Here is a 17943-nt window from a genome sequence, read left to right as displayed (position 1 = left end):
TTTTTGCTAGACCCCTTTTAGATCTAACATTATAGTCTTTTATATTGTGACAACCAAAACTCAATTTATTATGCATTTAAAAAAAGTTCTATGGGCCTATTAATCCCAGGTTGGGTCTTTTTCTGCTTTAGTTGATTAGTCAGTTGCTCTTTATCTTAGAATTTGTCTCTGTATAACCTCATTCTTTTTCTTTTTTTTCTTGCTCTTCTTATATAGTACATTTTATTCGTTTGTACTAATAAATTCTCATATTACAAAAGCAATTTAGTACAAGAATCTTTTCTTTGATATTTGAATGATCTGAAATAACATAACAGTGTACATCAAAAAAAATCCTCATTTGGATAAGAAAAAAAGGCAAGCTAAACAACAAAAAAAATTCCTTTTTTACAGGTGGGCATTGAAATGGACCTAATTCGATTTTCTTTTTGAAAGCCTTCAAAGACAAAAGCAGCTGAAAACCCAATTAAGATGAATAAAAAAGTGTTGACTAAACTACTGGTCTCCAGCACCATTTTGTGTTTTCTGCTGTTTTGTTGCAGGCTCTTCTTTGCCTGTTTTTTCTCTTGCTCTTTTTACTGGTCCAGATGCACCATTTTCATTATGTTCATCATCACTATCAAATTTAGTTTTCTTGCCCTGAAACTAGTTTTTCCTTTAGCAGACCCAGTCTGGGCAGCTTTATTTCCCTTTCCTTTCACTTTAAATCCCTGGCCCTTTGACTTCTGTTTGTTTAGGGATTCTTGTTGATCTGTGATTTTTTCAATGCTTCTTTTTCCACATATCCATGTGGTACTTCCTGTGTCATTGCTTTGTTCTTCAGTTGTAGGTTACTATTATTTGCATCTTTGGCTTTATCCAGTGCTTCCTTAGCTTTTTCTTTAAATAGAGTTTATTCCCACTTTTGCTCCTGTGACAGAGTCTATCCTTTTATTCCACTATGATTTGAGAAAAGGATGTACAGATCTTTTCTACAGGTCTGATCATCTAGGTCCCCCGAAAATTTTAGCAAGCAGCCAGTCTTTTCTTCTAAAGATTTGACTTCAGCATTTTCTGCTAGCTTTTGTTTTTCTTCTTGCTCTTGTTTAGCTCATATTTACCTTAAACTTTATTTTGCTTTCTTTTCTTTCTTTCTGCAAAGTAATCTTCCTTGAAAAGTGTTAGCAGATCTATGTCCTTGTACTTTTGTCCAGGGGTCTCAACAAACTTTTTAACAGACTCAATGCTAACCTCATTCTTTTTCAACAAATCTGCCCCCAGAGGTTTTCACATTCAGCGGGACTCACCCTCCCTGTAATACTGCCGTTGTTCTCCTCTCCCAAGGGCATTAGCAAACACCATGTTCTACTTTTTGCACATTTTCCTTGAGGTTTATGCACTAGAGCACTTTGAAATTTTTCTAAAGTATCATTTTTCTTTTCCCGTGAAGTAATTGAAATAGAATACTGACGCATTTATTGTTTTGAAGATTTTATAATTTCCAAGTTAACAAATTTATATTTTTACAGGCATCAGATGACTGATATTTGGGGGATACATGTTATTTCTTCCCTTACTGTGCTGTGTAGAGGATCTCTTCTCTGTTTTCATGTGAGTGCTCTTTCTGTAATGGAAACCCTGACTAGTTCTGGATGAGAGGGTGTGCAGTGTGATTGGGAATAAATATAAGCTGCTGCTTTTTCATCATGACTAAGACACAGTAAAGGTTATACATACAATGGCTCATAAATAGAGTGCCCCCACCAAACCAGTAAAATAGAACAAAACTAAATGACATCTCAGGCTAGAATTTATATGAATTGTTTGAGTGAGCCTGTCAGGGTTTTTATAATTGGCAATACCTAGAAGCTTCATGAAAGCTGAGAAGGGGGATCCAAAAAGAACACTATTTTTGTCATAGCCTTAGTTGTATTTGTGTCTATACAGCATAGCAAAACAATGAGCTCTACAGTGATATTACTTAAAATATCCTATGAATTGTCTCTGCCCATGTTATTTTCTTCTTTATTCTGTTTTGCTAGTAGTTCATTTGGCCTCAACTTTGCTGGTCTAGATCCTCTGTATTCATTTTAAACTTCTTGGGGGGAGGAGGACTGTTGTATTTCATCTCGAAAGGTGTTTGCAAAAGCACTATTCCCCAATCTTAATATTGTGCATTGTAGGGCTTAAAATTTGGCCTTAGTCATATTCTTCCCAGACCCATGAGAACTACTACAGCTTCTCCCCTTGAGTTTTTCTCTGCCCATTTGAAAATAGGGAGGGAAAGAGCTCTAGATATAGCAGTAGTCACTAGGATAGCTGAAGGTGCATAGGAAGGAAAGAGGATGTTAGCAGTAGCAAGACTTATTTTACTGTGGTTATTAAAGCAAAAATGGGGGAAGCAAGGAGGAGTGCTGTTTTATTCTCAGGAGGTATTGGCAAAAGCCCTAGTTTTAAAAGAGAAAGAAACAACCAATTAGGTTGAAAAGATTTGAAGTCCATCCCCTCAGTCATTTTTCTGGAGCCAAGGTTATCAGTTGGGTAGAGGTAGGTATATAGCCGTTTTTCAGTAAATGGACTAAAATGTCCCTTGGAACTATTACAGTAGGTGGTGCTCTTGTGCCATAACATGACTGTTTTTAGAAAGGTTTTGAAACTGGTGGCTAGTTCTAGGGCCTGTTTCCCTGTTGATCCCCTTGGATAACTGCAAAGCACACAGTTTGGATAGCATCATCTGGGTGGTTTTGTTGAGAGGTTTTTCTGTCTGGAAATGGGGAGAATTCTGGTCTTTACCTTTTCAAGCTTGTTTGAGCTCTGCTTTCCAAGGAAAACTAAATGAGAGGTTTACTCAACTTTTTAAAAATTGTAGCTTTAGTCTTTATCTGAACAATATTTGTGTTGTGTGTTACCAGAGACCATATTTCCCCCATTGCAAATCATCTGTGATCCTCTAAATCAAGTTTCTTTCCATAATAACTCAAGCTATTATTCTCATTTCTTTTTATTTTCTTTTCCTTTAGCTTCAGAGAAGATGCAGTAGAATGAAATAACATGTGGTAGAGAAATTGTAAGTGATGGAGGAATATAGATGAAAAATTTTGAGTTCAAATAGCACCTAGTAAAAATTGTAGCAGACAGTGAACGCTGTTGGCATCAGCCCCTTTGCTCACTTCTTTTACTACGTAATGAGTTTCGCTGTCTGAAGTTGGTGAACAAAGGCATCCAGTAAAGTTCACATTTGGTGCTGGTGGAAAAGGAGAAATTTAAAGCCAAGACCTGAACACCCATTCGAGGGAGGACAGATCTCTTGTTGCCAGAAGTTGCCAGAAACATTTAGGGGTCCCCTTTTTCAGAAACTTTCTTAGGATTGTCTCTATTTTGAAAGATAGTTGCTTTACCTTGTACCATTAAGGAAGAGGCAAAATGCCTATGGGATTCTGTGTCAGCCTGGGTGTGATTGTCTGAGCTCCTGATTCCCTATTGTCTCTGAAGGCTGCCAGGGCTCAGTGAGCTTGCTGGTCCAGCCGCTGTGCTGGCAGCCAGCCTTTTCTAGGGCCCTGTGACCCAACAGATCCAGTGTGTGTTCAGGGTGTTCTCTGGTAGCTTTTGAAAATTTTTTTATAATTAATATTTTTAGTTTGTGTGGATTTTAAAAATTGATTTAATTATCTGCTTATTTATTTATCTTTCTTAGTATTTAGAATGTACTTTTAATCTGAAAACATGTATTTCTTGAACATTCTTAGTTTCTTTAAATATTCTTAGTTTCATCTCTTTAAATACTGCTTCTTTTCCAACCTCTTCAGTTTCTTTTGCTCTAATGCCTTTTAGATGTTTGCGGAGCCGTTCTTCATGTTTCTTAACTACTCTTTCATATTTTTCTTTTTATTCTGAGTTGCAATCCTAGTGAATTCCTAAGTGTTAGCTTTATATTTACTGCTTCTTACTTCAGCTCTATCCACTCTAATAAAGTACCTTGTGTACTGAGGTTTTTTTAAATTAATTAATTTATTTTTTTAGATAGGGAAGGGAGGGAGATAGAGAGAGAAACGTCAATGTGCGCGGTTGCTGGGGGGTCATGGCCCGCAACCCAGGCATGTATCCTGACTGGGAATCGAACCTGCGACACTTTGGTTCACAGCCCACGCTCAATCCACTGAGCTACGCCAGCCAGAACTGTGTACTGAGTTTTTAATGTTAGTGACTACTCTTTATTTACATAATTTCCAATTGATTCTTTTTTAAACATCTCTTATTTTAATTTTGTCTTTTTGTTTTATAATTTCTAAGCCATTTAAAATTACCTGAATAACCTGAGGACTTCCGGCCAAGATGGAGGTGAAGGTAGACACACTGTGCCTCCTCTTTTGGTTGCTCTGCACAACCAAAAGAAGGACAACAATCATTTAAAAACAAAAAACAACCAGTACTGACAGAAAATTGAACTGTATGGAAGTCTGACAACCAAGAAATTAAAGAAGAAACATTCATCCAGACCAGTAGGAGGGGTGGAGCTGGGAGGCTGGGCGGAGAGAGCTCTTGGCAAGGCAGCAGCTGGCGGACCTAGTGAAGCAGCAGATTGTGGAGGGGGCGGGCAAGGCAGCTGGCCGACCGGGAAGTCCCACACTCACACACAGATAAACCAGATGAAACTGGGGATCAAGACAGACCACACAACCTAGGGCTCCAGCACAGGGAAATAAAGCCTCAAAACACAGATTGAAAACATCTGTGGGGGTTGACGTGCTGGGAGAAACTCCCAGCTTCACAAGAGAGTTCATTAGAGAGACCCCCAAGGTCCTAGAATATACACAAACCCATCCACATGGGAATCAGCACCAGAAGGGCACAATTTGCTTGGGGGAAGCTGGGAAAGTGACTGAAATCCAGCAGAGAGCAGAGCAAGCACCACTGTTCCCTCTCGAACCCCTGCCCCACAAACAGAGTCTCAACCCAGTGACTGGGTTGCCCCACCTGGGTGAACACCTAAGGCCCCACCCCTCACTACGTAACAGGTGCGTCAAGACACACAAAAAAAGGGCCCAGACAAAAGAACAGATCAAAGCTCCAGAGAAAATACAACTAAGCGATGAAGAGGTAGCCAACCTACCAGATGCACCGTTCAAAACACTGGTGATCAGGATAATCACAGAATTGGTTGAATTTGGTTGCAAATTAGATGAAAAAATGAAGGCTACGCTAACTGAAATAAAGGAAAATGTACAGGGAGTCAATAGTGATGGGAAGGAAACTGGGTTTCAAATCTATGGTGTGGACCAGAAGGAAGAAAGAAACATCCTATCAGAAAAGAATTAAGAAACAAGAATTCAAAAACATGAGGAGAAGCTTAGGAACTTCCAGGACATCTTTAAACGTTCCAACATCTGAATTATAGGGATACCAGAAGGAGAAGAGGAAGAACAACAAGTGGAAAAGTTATTTGAACAAATAATAAAGAGAACTTCCCCAATCTGGCAAAGGAAATAGACTTCTAGGAAGTCCAGGAGGCCCAGAGAGTCCCAAAGAAGTTGGACCCAAGGAGGAACATACCAAGGCACATCATAATTATATTACCCAAGATTAAATATAAGGAGAGAATCCTAGAAGCAGCAAGAGATAAAGAGACAGTAACCTACAAAGGAATTTCCATCAGTCTGTGAGCTGATTTCTGAAAAGAGACCTTGCAGGCAAGAAGAGGCTGGAAAGAAGTATTCCAAGTCATGAAAGGCAAGGACCTGCATCCAATATTGCTCTATCCAGCAAAGCTTTCATTTAGAATGAAAGGGAAGATAAAATACTTCTCAGATAAGGTCAAGGTCAAGTTCAAGGAGTTCATCATCACCAAACCCTTATTGTGTGAAATGTTAAAGGCACTTATCTAAGAAAAAGAAGATAAAAAAGATGTACAGTAAAATGACAGCAAACTCACAATTATTAACAACCACACCTAAAACAAAAACAAAAACAAACTAAGCAACCAACTAGGACAGGAACTGAACCACAGAAATGGAGATCACATGGAGGGTTAGCAACAGGGGAGTGGGAGCAGTGAGAGGGCCAAAAGGTACAGAGAATAAGTAGCATAGATAGTAGGTAGAAAATAGACAGGGGGAGGGTAAGAATAGTATGGGAAATGGAGAAGCCAAAGAACTTATACGTATGACACATGGACGTGAACTAAAGAGGGGGAATATGGGTGGGAGGGGGTGTGCAGCGTGGAGGGGAGTGAAGGGGGGAAAACAAGACAGCTGTAATAGCATAATCAATAAAATACATTTTAAAAAAATGTTCTGAATATACTTTGTTGGATTATTTTATAATATTCATTTCATCTGAAGTAAGTTAGTGGTCTGATGGCTGATTTTGTTATTTGCCTGTATTAGCATTAGATTTCTTTATATACTTTAGAACTTTGGTTTTGAATAAGATTTTTTTTTTTAATTTTCATTTATTCATTTATTTTCCATCACTCTTTCTCCCTTTCTGCTCACTGTCCCTGTTTAGCAATTTTATAGTTGTCTCTCTGGCTTACATGGAACCCTAGTCCAGAACTGCAGTGGTGGTTTAGTTACTCAGGCATTCAGGCTGGTTCATTGAGTTTCTGATCACTGGATGGCCTGTGTCTTACTCTTCTTCCAAGGCCACATCTTCATATGAAACCAAGAGCTGCCAACATTCTTTTAGGAATTGGAGAGCCCTCCTCCAATTATCACATTTGACCCTGCCTTCAAGCAGTGACGCTAGGACTCACTTTGTCCTTTGTGGGTTATATTTAGTCTCAAAACCTTGTAGGACTCATACTTCCAATTTTGGTGCCTATTTTTGGATCTTGACCTTAGGACACTCAAGGCTTTAACTTCGAGGACTTAACTTCTTTATGTTTCTGCCCCATATCTATTGCACAGAAATGCTTATATTATTTTTGAGCCTGCCTTCATCCTTTTAGTTTTCTTATGTTTCCTCTCTTGTTGCTGCTTGTTTGGAGTAGAGAGGATCCATTAAAGAGTGAATTTATTGTGCCATCTTAAACTGGAAGTCATGTTGGCTGAGAGTTTAAAGGAAATAAAGTGAGATATTTGGTTTTACATAGTACTAGAAGTTAACCACAAAAATGCTTTTCTGTGTTAGTTCAGTGACCCCGAACATACAGTCATTTAAACTTCTTCTGAGGCTGGCAGCCCAAAAAGATGAGTGGGATTAAGCAGGTGGGATTTATTAGGATGCCATGGCTCTCTACAACAATTTTACCTTTTATTTTTCATTTGGTGGTAATTTAAAAAATTCAGTTGTTTCCAAACACCTAAGTGTTAACTGCAGTTGTGTTAGTGCCTGCAGTTGTGTTTGTATTGGCTCCAAGTAGCACTACTTTTAAATATTGAAAAATGAAGTGAGGTGAAAATGTAAATAATGTGCTTGAGCTGAATAAGAGATTGCTGTTTCACAGTAGTTCAGAAAAAGTATTGGGCAAATTTAGTCATCCTCAGCATATGGTAGGACCAGCAAACTTAAGAGAAGCTGGCAGTAGCTGTCAGTACCAACTTCACCTGACTGGTTCAAGTGAGTCTCAGTAACCAGTATCATTGATCATACTGAATTTGTTTTATCAATTGAAATTTTATTCATTTTGTAGATTTGCTGGTGTGTTTTTTAAAATATCTGTAATTATAAAGTTATAAGTATAATATATATTTTGATAGTTTTATGTTTGTTAGTATTTAATAGAATAATGATTTTAGACAACTCTAGGAATTCTCAAGAGTTTTTTTCCTCAAGTTTGAGAAACTAGAATCAAAGGTAACTTAACTCTTCCTATGATGTGTAGTAGCATTCTGTGTTTGAGTTTGATGTTTTTGCCTCATTCACTTCTGCTCATACTTCATGATTTTGCTTAGCTAAGGCATCATTTCTGTCTGGAAGTGTCTAACACCTTCATGCTGGGTGGGTGCTCCTTCTCCAAGCTTCCTGCAGCACCCCATGTTTCCTTCTCTGCCATCTCTTCCCACAAGGGATTATATTTTACCTGTTTACAGACCCTGATTTCCTCATTAGCCTCAGGTTGTGTTAGAGCAAGGAATGCTGCCACCTTTTTATTTGTATGTTTTTCGGAGTTCCTGTCATAAAGTAAGTTCCCAATAAATGTGTGGGATTTTTGTTTGTTTTTGTTATTTAGTAATAAATTATGAGTGGAACAGACCAATGTTGGAAGAAGCAGAAATAATTTGGAGCCAAGTCACCAGTGGCAGAATAAGTAAGATTTCTAAGATTTTAATATCTAATGTGCCCCTCTGCCCATTTTTCTAACTGGTCTCACTAAAAGTTCACAATCTTACTGTCAGGTAAGTGAATTGACAAGAATGCAAGGAAAGTGAAGGACCACTATTTTCTTTTTAAGTAACCACTATTTTTAACAGAGTGTATGCAGGGAGACTGGTATTTCTGGAGTCCTAGTGATAGCTCTTTGGTGCTTTGAGGGAGAACAAGGTCAGGGGTTTCTAGCTTATAGCCTGAAAGCAGCTCTATCATGATGGGAAGGGACTTGGAAGCCAGGTCCAGAGAGCAGTTTTTTTCCCCACATGGCTGGGGACATGGGTGGAAGAAGGGAGCTCAGTAAATCCCCAGAGAGATTAAAGTTCCTTAATTCTTTGCAAAGTCATCTGAAGAATGTACGCACTCTGCAACTGGGTTGTAGTTGGCTCCCCTGATTCCTTAGGCCCAGATTTTGTTTATGATTGAAGTTTGTTTGAAATTATCTGCAAATTTCAGGTCTGTGTTTTTGACTAGAGTATCTCAGAGGCCAAACACTGCTGACTCAATAGGGAAAAAGCCAGCTCCTCCTAGTGGAAATAGTCTTAAAACCTCATTGTTTTAGGAGAGAAAATAAGATTTTTCTTTAATAAGTCCTTTATGGGAATAAGAATATTTATTGACTTTTTTAAAAAATCCACAAACATAGGGACAGATTAATCAGTGTTACTTAAAATTATGAAGCAAAGAAACATTGCTTTAAACTAAAAATACTGAGTATCAGGCTTTCAGTAAGGAAGAGGAAGAATGTTGTGAAGCTTAAGCATAGTTGAACGTAAACTTCTTAATTTTATGTTTGATTATATTTCTAGAGGTCTTAAATATTTTCTGATAAGGCATTGTGTCCCAGTTGATGATACTAACTGAAGGCTAGGTATTTGATTTGTCTTCTTTCTTCTTCCATAAACAGTGTGTTTTGTAGCATTATATTCACAGATCTCTGGTGCTTATTTCATGGGAGAAGTGACTTCAGTTGACTCATGCTCAGGGGAAATGGAAAAAAATAGTGCTCTTTAAATCATGTTTTCACTTTGAGCAGCTTATGGTCTATATTTGGTATGCATAGATTTACCTCTCATAACTCTGGCTTATAGGGACAGACCAAAGGAAAGCAATTTTGAACTGTATTAACTCCCTTCACTAGTACTACAGACAGCCATCTTTGATGCTGTGAGGTTCATAATGATTTTTGTTTGAAATGTTGACAATCTGGGAGCTACACAGGGTTCTATCAACACAAATCAGTCAGAATTTTATCTTTTTTATTTATTTGAATTCTTTTTTTTTATTTTAATCATTGTTCAAGTACAGTTCTCTCCCCCCTACTCCCATTCCAGCCCACCCACCCAACCATCCACCCCTCCCCCCCATTACCCCCCCCCCCCCCCCCCAGTTTTTGCCCATGTGTCCTCCGAATTTGTTCCTGTAAACCCTACCCATTCCCCCCTGAAATTCCCTCTTCTCTCCCCTCTGGTCACTGTCAGACTATCCCCTATTTCAGTGTCTTTGGTTATATTTTGCTAGTTATTTTTGTTTTGTTTTGTTGTTTAGATTCCTGTTAAAGGTGATATCATGTGGTATTTGTCTTTCACTGCCTGGCTTGTTTCGCTTAGCATAATGCTTTCCAGCTCCATCCATGCTGTTGCAAAGGGTAGGAGCTCCTTCTTTCTTTCTGCTGCATAGAATTCCATTGTGTAAATGTACCATAGTTTTTTGATCCATTCATTTACTGATAGGCATCTAGGTTGCTTCCAGCACCTAGCTATTGTGAATTGTGCTGCTATGAACATTGGGATGCATAGGTTCTTTTGAATTGGTGTTTTAGTATTCTTAGGATAGAGTCCCAGCAGTGGAATTGCCGGGTCAAAAGGCAGATCCATTTTTAGTTTTCTGAGGAAGTTCCAAACTGCTTTCCATAGTGGTTGTACCAGTCTGCAGTCCCACCAACAGTGCACTAGGGACCCCCTTTCTCCACATCCTCTCCAACACTTGTTGTTTGTTGCTTTGTTTATGATGGCCATTCTGACTGGTGTGAAGTGGTATCTCATTGTGGTTTTAATCTGCATCTCTCTGATGGCTAGCGATATTGAGCATCGTTTCATGTGTCTTTGGATTTTTGGTATGTCCTCCTTGGAGAAGTGTCTGTTCAAGTCCTTTGCCCATTTTTTAATTGGGCTGCTTGTCTGCTTAGAGTGGAGTCATGTAAGTTCTTTATATATTTTGGAGATTAAACCCTTGTCTGAAGCATCATTGGCAAATATGTTTTCCCATACAGTTGGTTCTCTTTTTATTTTGATACTGTTTTCTTTAGCCGTACAAAAGCTTTTAATTTTGATGAAAACCCATTTGTTTATTCTTTCCTTTATGTCCCTTGCTCTAGGAGACAAGTCAGTAAAAAAGTTTCTGCGTGAAATATCTGAGATTTTCCTACCTACATTCTCTTCTAGGACTTTAATGGTGTCACACTTTATATTTAAGTCTTTTATCCACCTTGAATCTATTTTTGTATATGGTGTAAGCTGGTGCTCGAGTTTCATTTTTTTGCACGTAGCTGCCAGTTCTCCCAACACCATTTGTTGAAGAGGCTATTTTTATTCCGTTTTATGTTGCTGCTTCCTTTGTCAAATATTAATTGACCATAGAGGCTTGGGTTTATTTCTGGGCTCTCTGTTCTGTTCCATTGGTCCATGTGCCTGTTTTTATGCCAGTACCAGGCTGTTTTGTTTACAGTGGCCTTGTAGCATAGTTTAGTGTCAGGTATTGTGATCCCTCCTACTTTACTCTTCTTTCTCAAAATTGCAGCAGCTATTCGGGAACATTTATGGTACCATATAAAAGTGTTAGTTCTATGTCTGTCAAATATGCCATTGGTACTCTAATAGGTATTGCATTGAATGTGTAAATTGCTTTGGGTAGTATGGACATTTTGATGATATTAATTCTTCCAATCCATGAACACGGTATATGTTTCCATTTGTTTGTGTCTTCCATGATTTCTCTCCTCAGTGTTATGTAGTTTTCTGAATACAGGTCTTTTCCCTCTTTGGTTAGGTATATTCCTAGGTATTTTATTTTTCTTTTTGCTATTTCAAATGGGATTTTTTTTCTTGATTTCTGCTTCTGCTGTTTCATTGTTGGTGTACAGAAATGCCTTTGATTTCTGGATATTGACTGTGTATCCCGCTGTTTTGCCAAATTCATTTATTAGGTCAAGCAGTTTTTTGGTGGAGTCTATAGGATTTTCTATGTACACTATCATGTCATCTGCGAACAGTGACAGTTTTGCTTCCTCCTTTCCGATTTGGATTCCTTTTATTTCTTTTTCTTGTCTGATTGCTGTGGCTAGAACTTCCAGTACTATATTGAATAGAAGTGGTGAAAGTGGACATCCTTGTCTTGTTCCTGATCTTAGTGGAAAAGATTTTAATTTTTGCCCATTGAGTATAATGTTGGCTGTAGGTTTCTCATATATGGCCTTTATTATGTTGAGGAATGCTCCCTCTATTCCCACTTTACTGAGTGTTTTTATCATAAACGGGTGCTGTACCTTATCAAATGCTTTTTCTGCATCTATTGATATGATCATGTGGTTTTTGTCTTTGCTTTTGTTTATGTGATGTATTACATTTACTGATTTGTGAACATTGTACCGTCCTTGCATCCCTGGAATGAATCCCACTTGGTCATGGTGTATGATCTTCTTAATGTACTGTTGGATGCGGTTTGCCAATATCTTGTTGAGGATTTTAGCGTCAATGTTCATCAGTGATATTGGCCTGTAGTTTTCTTTCTTTGTTGTGTCTTTATCTGGTTTTGGAATTAAGATGATGTTGGCCTCATAAAAAGAGTTTGGGAGTCTTCCATCTTTTTGGATTTTTTGAAATAGTCTGTGAAGGATAGGTGTTAGCTCTTCCTTAAATGCTTTGTAGAATTCTCCTGTGAAACCATCTGGTCCAGGGCTTTTGTGTGTTGGGAGTTTTTTGATTACTGCTTCAATTTCTTTTGCTGTTATTGGTTTGTTCAGGCTTTCTGCTTCCATTTTATTGAGTTTTGGAAGATTATATTTTTCTAGAAAGTTGTCCATTTCATCTAGGTTTTCAAATTTCTTGGCATACAGCTCTTTGTAGTAATTTCTTACAGTCCTTTGTATTTCTGTGGTACCTGTTGTAATCTCTCATCTTTCATTTCTGATTGTGTTTATTTGGGTTTTCTCTCTTTTTTTCTTGATGAGTCTGCTTAAAGGCTTGTCGATTTTGTTTATCTTTTCAAAGAACCAACTGTTGGATTCATTGATCTTTAGAATTGTGCTTTTAATTGTGCTCTATGTCATTTAATTCTGCTCTGATCTTGGTTATTTCCTTCCTTCTGCTTGCTCTGGGCTGTCTTTGTTGTTGTTCCTCAAGTTCTTGTAGACGTAGGGTTAGGTTGTTTGTTTGAAATGTTTCTAACTTTTTTAGGTGGGCCTGTATAGCTATGAACTTCCCTCTCAGGACTGCCTTGGCTGTGTCCCATAAGTTTTGGGTTGTTGTGAGTTCGTTTTCATTTGTTTCCAAAAACCGTTTGATTTCTTCCCTAATATCATTCTTGACCCATTCATTGTTTAATAGCATGCTGTTTAGTCTCCATGAATTTGAGTGTTTTGGGTTTTTTTCCTTGGGGTTGGTTTCTAGCTTCAGTCCCTTGTGATCCGAGAAATTGCTTGGTATGATTTCAATTTTTTTGAACTTGTTGAGGCTTGTTTTGTGTCCTATCATGTGGTCAATCTTTGAAAATGTTCCATGTACATTTGAAAAAAAATGTGTATTTAGCTTCTTTGGGATGGAGGGTTCTGTAAATATCAGTAAAGCCCATTTCATCTAGGGTATTGTTCAATGCCACAATATCTTTGTTGATATTTTGTTTGGAAGATCTGTCCATTTTTGATAGAGGGGTGTTAAAATCCCCCACAATAATTGTGTGGCTGTGCATATCTTTCTTGAAGTCCTCTAAGATTTTCTTTATGTATTTGGGTGCTCCTATGTTGGGTGCATATATATTTACAATATTTATGTCTTCTTGGTGAATTCTTCCCTAGAGTGTTATGAAATGACCTTCTGGGTCTCTCTTTATGGACCTTCTTTGGAAGTCTATTTTGTCAGATATGAGTATTGCTACCCCGCCTTTTTTTCCTGTCCATTTGCTTGGAAAATTTGTTTCCAGCCCTTCACTTTCAACCTGTGCAGATCTTTTATCCTGAGGTGGGTCTCTTGTAGACAGCATATGTGTGGGTCATGTTTTCTTATCCAATCAGCTATTCTATGTCTTTTGATTGGAGCGTTTAATCCATTTACATTTAAGGTTATTATTGATAGGTACTTATTCATTGCCTTTTATGTACGTGTGATCCTCTCTCACTCTCTCTTTTCCTTCTTTCCTTAAAGCAGTCCCTTTAGCATCTCTTGCAGAGCCGGTTTAGTGGAGGTATATTCTTTTAGACTTCTTTTGTCTGAGAAGCTTCTTATTTGGCCTTCTATCTTAATTGAGAGCCTTGCTGGGTAAAGTAGTCGTGGTTGCAGGCCTCTGGTTCTCATTACTTGGAGTATTTCTTGCCATTCTCTTCTGGCTTGTAGTGTTTCCATTGAGAAGTCAGCTGTTAGCCTTATTGGGGCCCCCTTGTATGTTACTTCCTGTTTCTCCCTTGCTGCCTTTAAGATTCTCTCTTTGTCTTGAAATTTTGCCATTTTAATTATGATGTGTCTTGAGGTGGGCCTCTTTGGGTTCCTCTTGATTGGGACTCTCTGTGTTTCCTGGATTTGTGTGACTTTTTGTCTCATCAAATTAGGGAAGTTTTCCGTCATCACTTGTTCAACTAGGTTTTCTATCCCTTGTTCTTCTTCTTCTCCTTCTGGTATCCCTATTATACGGATATTATTACATTTCATATTGTCTCGCATTTCTCTCAATCCCTGTTCATTTTTTCTGAGCCTCTTTTCCTTTTCTTGCTCTTTCTGGGTGTTTTCTTCTATTTTGTCCTCTAGCTCACTGATCCAATCTTCTGCTTCATCGATCCTGCTTTTGATTCCTTCTACTGTGTTCTTCAGTTCAGAAATTGTATTCTTCATTTCCTCTTGGCCCTTGTTGAGAGTTTCTATTTCCTTTTTTATGCTGATGTAGTTTTCATTGAGTTCATTGTAGCTTCCCTGTAGTTTCTGTTAGCTCATTGTGAGCTCATTGAGCTTCCTGACAATCACTGCTTTGAATTCAATATCTGATAGTTGAATTGCCTCTATTTCATTTAGCATTCTTTTTGAGGCTTCCTCCTTTCCTTTTATTTGGGTATTATTTCTTTGTCTTCCCATTGTTTGTGAGACTCTTCTTGTTCACCTCAGCTTCTTATATTGATCTGTTCTGGCTCTCTGGGTTAATGTTGTGAACTTCTTTAGTAGAATGGCAGTGAGTTTCAGTGGTGCTGTTTCCTTGATCTCCCAAGCTCACTGGTCTTGGGCTGTTGTTTAAGTTGGCTTTGTGTTTGCCTTTGGATTTTGATTGTTGTTGAGTCTTTCTTTGGTGGTTCCTTCCCACCAGCTGGTTAAATGTGGGTCACTCTGTCCACCACCTTCTGTATTTTGTTGTGCTGATGAGGGCAGGTTGTGTTGAAGCTGGTTCTTCTGTGTGTACAAGGTTTAAAGAAATCTTGTTCAGTTGTTTGTATTGGGTACTGTCTCTACTGTTTAGTTGTATTTCCAGATAGGTCCTGGGTTGAGATTTGTGTGGTTACTACTCCCTCCTTCACCTTCTTCTGCTGTTATCTGTTAGTGGTTCCTTTGTTGTTGGGTTTCCTTTTCCAGTGGGTATCCTGGTGTTCACCTCCTCCACCTATTCTTTTTTGTCATCAGTTAGAGGGGGAAGGCAAAATGGTTTAAGACAGCAACAGAGAATTCTGTGCTATTTACAGTAGTAGTAAGTAGGGAAGATATAGGAGATCCTTTCACTATGTATAGTGTTAACCGTGGTCTTCCACCCAGCTAGCTGATTGTTAGAAAGGATGGAAAGAAGATAAGACTCTTGTTGGGGGAGGAAGGATTGTGAGTTGGATCTGTAAAGCAGAGAGGTTAGGTTGTGGGCGGTCAGATTCTGGGGTAAGGTGAGAGTAAAGGATAGTAAATTGGTGTAGTGTGTGAGAGAATAGAGTTAACCACTACAGTAATGGAGTTCAGGAAACCTTGAAATGGGCTAAGATTTGGGGGTGGGGGTGTTGTGAAGTAATTACAATTGCATGGAACAGCAGTTATTTACAATAAAATAAGGCAACATTCATATGGCAGAGTCTATGAGATCTGGGTAACAAGAATAGGGAGTACAGAACATCGAGTAGTGTGCTGATGGGACACAGGTAATTAAAGGACAGTAGATTAGTAATACAGTATAGAAAGAGATATCAGGGGAAAGCTGTCAGGTCATAGAATATATACAGCCTAGCAAAGCAGGCTGTACAAAAAGAAGAGGGATATAAATATACTGTTAAAAAAAGATGTAGGAACACTAGAAAAATAATAATGATACAAATATGCAATAACTTGCAGGTTCTCTGTAATAGCAGAGTGACGTTTATCTCACTGTCCCAGCTGTTGTGATGCCCCTTCTTTGGGTTCAACTTTGGTCTTTTCACAGATCCAGGATTTTATCTCACTTGTAGGTATTTAGGAAAAAATTTTAAAAAGTAAAAAATAGAATAGGCAGACGAAGGAAGGAAGAAGAGATAAAATTGCAGGACAGGAAGGAGGAAGGAATAAAACAAGAAATCAGGTAAGAGAGGAAAAAGAAATCAAAAGAGAATAAAAACAATAAAACTTAAAAATTAAAAATTGTTAAAAAAATAGAATCAAATTAAAAAGTCTGTTGATTTCAAAGTGGCCAAGCTGGTTTTTCTGCTCTTGCTGGTTGAGGCAGGCTGAAGGATGATTTCTTTGGCTTTTCTTCCTTGGCCCATGGAGTTCGCACTGGCTCCTCAGCTTTGGGCCCTGGGTGTGGGAATCAGGTCTTTCCCCAGGGTTACTGCTCTGGGCTGGGGTACGGGGATGCTCTCCCTGCAGGCGCACCCGCACAGCTGGGATGCAGAGAGGCTGATGCTACTGATCACATTAGGAGAATTCCCCAAACAGTGCCTGTGTCTATTCACTCCTTCCTCTTGAGAAATTCCTCCCGTTCAAGCCCGCCGCTCCCCACAGTGGCCTGGCTTTTCCCAGCGTGGCCTGGCTTCTCCCAGCGCCAAAGCTCCAGCCAGACTGGTGACCCTGGGAGTCCGGGTCCGCTGCGCGACTGGGCCCCTCTGGTGTCCACCACCTCCTCCAAAGGCGCTCACCGCCCCCGTGTGTTTGCCAGCACCTGGATTCCTCCCAGAGCCGCTCAGACCTTGCTCGGCTGGGGAGGGAGCAGTTGACCTGGCTCTCTCGCAAGAACCATATGGTAAACCCAGCAGCGGCCCCAGGCCCACATGCTTGTCCTGGGACCCTACCTTGTTGCAGCATTCCCCTTAGGATCCGTTCTCTGTTCTTTCGGTTCTCCCGCAATCCTTGGTCCTCTGTTTTCAAAAATGCTGAAATATGTTGGTTGCTTGCCTTTCTACTCCATAGATCGGTCAGGATTTTCTCCCCTGAGCAGAGGAAAGCCGAATCTGCTCCTTCCTACTCCGACGCCATCTTAGATCCCCCTTGAATCTATTTGAATTCTTACTGTGTGCCAGATATTATGCATAATAGTGGTTTTCAGAGTGTGTCCAGCAAACTAGGCTCTAAGCTGTCCCAGCTAGAATATGTTTGACTGCAAGTAACAGAAAAACAATCAAAGGTGGCCTAAGCCCAAAGGAAGATTCCACGGTTGGCTACTTCATTGCCTCAACTATGCTAGTTGAGAGGACCCAGGTCCATCTTTCTGCTTTGCTACTTGCAGCATGTTGATCTGTCCTCTCAGACTTACCTTCTTCTGGGTCCCAAGGTAATTACTGCCATTCTCAGTGTCACATGAAGACTGTTGTCTAATATGGAAAAACATGTATGTATTTAAGATTGAGAAAGACTTTCTCAGAAACCCTCCAGCCAAAGCTTGGTTCTCATTATCCAGAGTTGCATAATATCATCCTTACTTGCAGTTGGTAGGAGGGCAAGTGGAAATGCCATGGGTGGTCTACAACCATTCTCAAAATGTGGCTTGGGGACCCTTGGGTCTTCCTAAGACCTTCTCAGGAGGTTCACAAGAGCAAAACTATTTTCACAAGAATCCTAAAGATATTATTTGTGTTATCTACTCTCAATGTCTTGCTAGTATGTAGCGAAATTATCAAGAGGTTACATGATGTATGATGATGTCATAGATCTGGCAACTAATGGAATATGTATGTATATATATATATATATACACACATTTGACAGATCCTTCTCCAGGTTTACCTATACAAATAGAACAGGAGGACACCAGTGCAGTGGTCACATTTCCTTTCCTTCTCACATCAGCAGACAGAAACCTCTACTCTGGAGTCTTCATGGGGCCCTTGGCACCTTTGGGAGCTAGAGCCAGGGCTACCGCCACCTGTGTCTTGGTTTGAGCCTTGGTCTTGGACTTTGGCTGGCAGAGTCTGTGACCCTTGACAATGCGGGCACAAGCATGTTTTCCAAGCTTGGGATG

The 17943-nt window shown here is 39.3% G+C and overlaps 1 protein-coding gene and 1 pseudogene across 3 annotated transcripts in view; one reads left to right on the top strand and one right to left on the bottom strand.

The window, feature by feature from the left end:
• The window catches only part of FANCC (FA complementation group C), a 314032-nt gene that overhangs the window by 66069 nt on the left and 230020 nt on the right, over positions 1-17943 (top strand). The gene's annotated exons all lie outside the window — the stretch shown is intronic.
• LOC114512518 lies at positions 432-2107 on the bottom strand (annotated as a pseudogene).

The sequence above is a fragment of the Phyllostomus discolor genome, chromosome 3, assembly GCF_004126475.2.
Source record: "Phyllostomus discolor isolate MPI-MPIP mPhyDis1 chromosome 3, mPhyDis1.pri.v3, whole genome shotgun sequence".
Lineage (NCBI taxonomy): Eukaryota > Metazoa > Chordata > Mammalia > Chiroptera > Phyllostomidae > Phyllostomus > Phyllostomus discolor.
This window is presented reverse-complemented; position numbering and strand designations above follow the sequence as displayed.